Source organism: Heterodontus francisci, unplaced genomic scaffold (genome assembly GCF_036365525.1).
Source record: "Heterodontus francisci isolate sHetFra1 unplaced genomic scaffold, sHetFra1.hap1 HAP1_SCAFFOLD_121, whole genome shotgun sequence".
Classification (NCBI taxonomy): Eukaryota; Metazoa; Chordata; class Chondrichthyes; order Heterodontiformes; family Heterodontidae; genus Heterodontus; species Heterodontus francisci.
This window is the reverse complement of record NW_027140425.1, coordinates 2,088,495-2,093,357: the sequence shown is the minus strand read 5'-3', so window position 1 is coordinate 2,093,357 and position 4,863 is coordinate 2,088,495. Positions and strand designations below refer to the sequence as shown.

Here is a 4,863-nt window from a genome sequence, read left to right as displayed (position 1 = left end):
ACTGATCGAAAATATAAAGCTCTGCGTGTACCAGGCTTGTGTTCTCAGCACCCTCCTTTACAATAGAGAAGCATCAACAACTTATGCAATTCAAGAAAAGCAGCTGAACAGCTTCCACCTCCGCTGCCTCAGATGGATATTGGGCATCTCCTGGCAGGACAGAGTGCCGAATGCGGAAGTACACCAGCGTGCAGGGATCTGCAGCATGTTTGCCCTCTTGAGTCAGCGGTGACTCTGTTGACTGGGTCATGAGTGCTGAATGGATGACGGTCGCCTTGCCAAAGACACGCTCTTTGGTGAGCTTGCTACCAGCACGAGACCAACAGGTCACCCACGTCTGTGAGACATGGACATCTGCAAGAGAGATCTCAAGCTGACTGGGATTGGAGTCGATGCATGGGAAGTCCTTCCTGCTGACTGGAATTCCTGGAGAAAGGCATTCAGGAAGACCATGGGAAAAGCAGAGGACAAAAGAAATGACCATTTGGAGGGAAAGAGAGCCCATAGGAAGGAAAAATTATCAGTCGCCCTCAGGCCAATGATATTCATCTGTACCAGCTGCGGAAGGGATTGTCACACGCGAGTCGTCCTCCACAGCCACAACAAATGATGTTTAATACAGAAGTGACGTACACCCTGGGTGTAGCCCATCGCCTTCCGAGACGGACGGTTGCCTATTACAATTAAAACGACAGCTACAACTACAAGAGCGGGCCAGAGGCTGGGAACTCTGCGGCAACTAACTCAACTCTTGACTCACCAAAGCCTGCCCACCATCTACAAGGCACAAGTCAGGAATTTGATGGAATACTCATGCCTGGATGAGTGCAGCTCCAACAACACTCAAGTGATTGACACCATCAGGTCAAAGCAGCCCACTTGATTGGCACCCCATCCACCACCTTAAACATTCATTCCCTCTAGCACCAGTGCAGAGTGGCAACAGTGTGTAACATTTACAATACGTACTGCAGCAACTTACGAAGCCTCCTTCAACAGCACCTTCCAACCCACAAACACTACCACCTAGAAGGATAAAGGCAGCAGACGCATGGGAACATCACCACCTTCAAGTTCCCCTCCAAGTCACACACCATCTTGACTTGGCACTGTACCGCCATTCCTTCACTGTTGCAGGGTCAAAAACCAGGAACACCCTCCCAACAAGCACTGTGGAGGTGCCAGAGGATTGAACAGTGGCAAATGTGACTTCCTATTTCAACAAAGGGTGTAAGGACAATCCAGGTAACTACAGGCCATTTAGATTAACAGCAGTGGTGAGTAAGGTTTTAGGAACAATAATTAGGGAAAAAAATCAACAGTCACTTGGAGAGATTTGAGTTAATTGAGGAGAGTGAGCATGGATTAATAAATGGGAGTTCATGCTTGACTAACTGCATTTTTTGATGAACAAACAGGAGGATGATGGATTTTAAGACAGGATGGATGGATGGATTAAGAATGGATGAGAAGGTACCACATAAAAGGGTGGTGAACAAAATTGAGGTTCATGGAATAGGAGACTCCCTGTCCAATTGGATAGAAAATTGCCTTAAGGACAGAAAATAAAGAGTCGTAGTAAATGGTTCTTTGTCAGACTGGAGGATAGTCGACAGTGGGTGTTCTCCAATGGTCACTGCGAGAACCACTGCTTTTCCTGCGATATGTAAATGACCAGGATCTTGGAATATAGAGTAGAATCTCAAAATATACCGAAAGCACCAAACCTGGAAGAGTGGTAAACAGTGAGGATGAAATGACCTGCCTGCAACAGGACAGTGATAGGCAGAATGGGCAGACAGGTGGCAGATGGAATTTAATATGACTTGTGTGAGGTGATGCACTTGAGCAGATGGAACAGAGAGAGGCAATATATACTTAATGGCACAGTTCTAAAGAGAGCTAAAAATAACACTCTTTGCAAATGGCTTGTTGGTCTAGGGGTATGTTTTTCACTTTGGGTGTGTGATTGAATAGCATGTGAAAGGTCCTGTTTTCAAATCCTGCATTACCCCTACTTCATTTGTGTTTTTCGTTGAATGTCATTGATTGGTTGCAGCCTGACAAAAAGCGGAGTTGACTTTCACACGGAGCCTATTTGAGGACCAGAGAACTGGATTCAAAGAGCCTGTTGACAAAATTGAAATGAACTAAATGTACAGATTGCCAAGTGTGTGTATGAAGGTGAAGCAGTAACTGAGAGCTGGATCCAAAAACTACAGGACTGGGTTCTGGTATGGAATGGAATTCTTCTGTGTTTCTGTTGTTTGTCTTGGATTAACTCATCGATTTTTTGTTTTTCACTTTGCTGATGCGTTTGAATAATTGTGGATCCTTCTTCAGGGTATTTTCTTTCACCAGGTAGTTCTGACCTCTGATGATGTTGATCGTAATCAGCTTCAACTCGCTGATAGTTTTGGAAGTGAGCAGATTTCCTTTGCTTGAGTCTACAACATGTAACTCACTCTGACATGTGGATCCATGGCAGGATTTGAAAGCTGCCCCAGCATCGGAGCATACATTGCATCCATACAATAAGAGACCGAGTAGAAGTGATAGTTCAGTCAGTCGAACATGAGACTTTTCATCTCAGGGTTGTGAGTTTGAGTGCCATTCTGTTTCTCCATTGTTTTAGGCTTCACTAGCAGAGAGTACAAGGAGTGTTTGCAATGAAATTCAACAACAGTATGAGAAAGTCTCACTTTGATTCGGGAATCTTATCTCTCTGCAGCATCTCACTGTGAAAGATTGAACTTTATCTCATTTCATTGTCAGCTCAGAGTCACTGCGGCTCAGTGGGACTTCTGGCTGACTCCCGCTTCACAATCCATCAGTACTGAGAAAGCAATGGGGAATATTACTCTCATGTTGTGTTCTGTAACCTTTTGGAAACAATTGAATTAAGTATTTTCTTCCAAAACATTCATTCTCAGTTCTGGGAAAAATAGAGAATATGATTGACTGTATCAGTAAGTGGGAAAAGTTAAAATATGCTGTGACCAGTGGAGAAATGGGATGAGAATAAATAGTAGCAAAATACTGCGGATGCTGGAAATCTGAAATAAAAACAATAAATGCTGGAACCACTCAGCAGGTCTGGCAGCATCTGTGGAAAGAGAAGCAGAGTTAACGTTTCGGGTCAATGACCCTTCTTCGGAAGTTCCGAAGAAGGGTCACTGACCCAAAACGTTAACTCTGCTTCTCTTTCCACAGATGCTGCCAGACCTGCGAATTGTTTCCAGCATTTGTTGGTTTTTTTTGAGAATAAATAGTGCCCTTCACTGATTTCAACTGCACAAGCGCTTTCAATCTGGCTCTGTAGCTTAGTTGGTTACAGCACCTGTCTAGTAAATAGAAAATCCTGGGTTCAACTCCCAGCAGAGCCTTATTCCAGTGTGCTTTAGAAGTTTCCTAATCAATAATGTTATCCATGTCTTGTGAACTTTGACTTCGAATTCAAATTACATAATGAATTTCAGTCACAGGAGAAAACAGCCATTGTGAAGGATCTGAGTTTGGAATGGCTGTTCCTCCTTGTACAGAAATTCAGTGCTGATATTTCAAAGGCAACTTCTTTCATAGAAGTTTGCTCACAGATGCATTCAACCTGGAAAAAAGCTCGACATTCATCTCACTGAAGGAAAGTGTGACCGTGTTGTATGTTTCAGAGTGTTTCTGTCGTTATGTGTTGCTTTCAACCGTGACTGGGACATGACGCAAGCGAGAGGGTTGAGCCGAGGTTTGGAATATTTGTCAGTCAGGAACAAGAAAAATCAAAGGAAGCGAATAAGAAAACCTGTGTCTCATGTGGTTACCGAGAGACGGTGAGAAGATATTAAACTTTGTTCTATTCAATACAGCTGTGATTAACTTTGACCTTTTCTGCCTTTTGTCAACAGTATTTGAAGTGTCTCGGGAACAGTGTTCAGTGGGGTCTGGGTGAGCAGTTGCGGAGTGTAACAGGGTCAGGACTGGATGCAGGAAGTTCTCTGACAGTCTCTCTCTCTCTCTCTCTGATGGGTTTGAGTTGATTTTCAACTGGCAGCTGTTGGTGTTTCAATAAATGAAACAAGTTCCCTCCACCCATTTTTTGGACAGACAGTGTATTACAAGGATGTACAGGGTTAATGCTGAAAACAGTGGGATCAACCCCTCCCACTGTCAGCGTGATGATGTAATAGTCACATGAGATGAGGTTTGGGAGGAGAGAGCAGCACCAAGGATGTCAGTTTCGGAGGCTTGATGAGTGTGCATATAGTATTGTGTAAATTAGAAAAGAGTTCTTCGTTCTTTCAGCTGGAAATGTGTCCAGAAAATATCGAGAAACTCACAATTTTATTATTCAGGAGTCGAAACACAGATATTAATTCCAAGTGACAGTTCTGGGTTCATTTAACAAAAAAAACGGTAGAGAATAATATCACTCACTGATTGAAATCCCCCAGTGAGGAGACAGTTAAACAGGTGATCTATTGGGGCATCCTTCGATCCAAGGTTTCGGCAGCATTTAATCTCTCTTTTTGGTGAAATTCTTTGTTATTTGCATCTTCTTTTTAATCCAGCTTTGATGGGTGGGTGAAAAAACTCAAAAAAACTGAACAGTTCCATCCTTTCTTTTCTTCCTTCTTCCCTTCTTTCCATCAGTTTCGTTTTTCTGTCCCAGATCAATATAATGATGAGAATCCCAATTTAATCTGCTGTTTTATCCATTCCAATCAAAATTCAACATTCCAATCAAATCTATTTGTTATTCCACAGTGTCTCTCCATGTGTTTTATTCTGTTGTATTCTCTCACAGTCTGTTTGATGATCAATGTTACATCTCACTCTGTTCTGGTGAAGATCAGAAGCAGTGATATCTGT

At 42.9% G+C, this 4,863-nt stretch overlaps 1 non-coding gene across 1 annotated transcript; it reads left to right on the top strand.

Annotated features, from left to right (window-relative positions):
* Positions 1–3,312: 3,312 nt before the first annotated feature.
* Positions 3,313–3,386, top strand: trnat-agu (transfer RNA threonine (anticodon AGU)). Its single transcript has one exon. It is a non-coding gene; the product is annotated as a tRNA-Thr (tRNA).
* Positions 3,387–4,863: the final 1,477 nt, after the last annotated feature.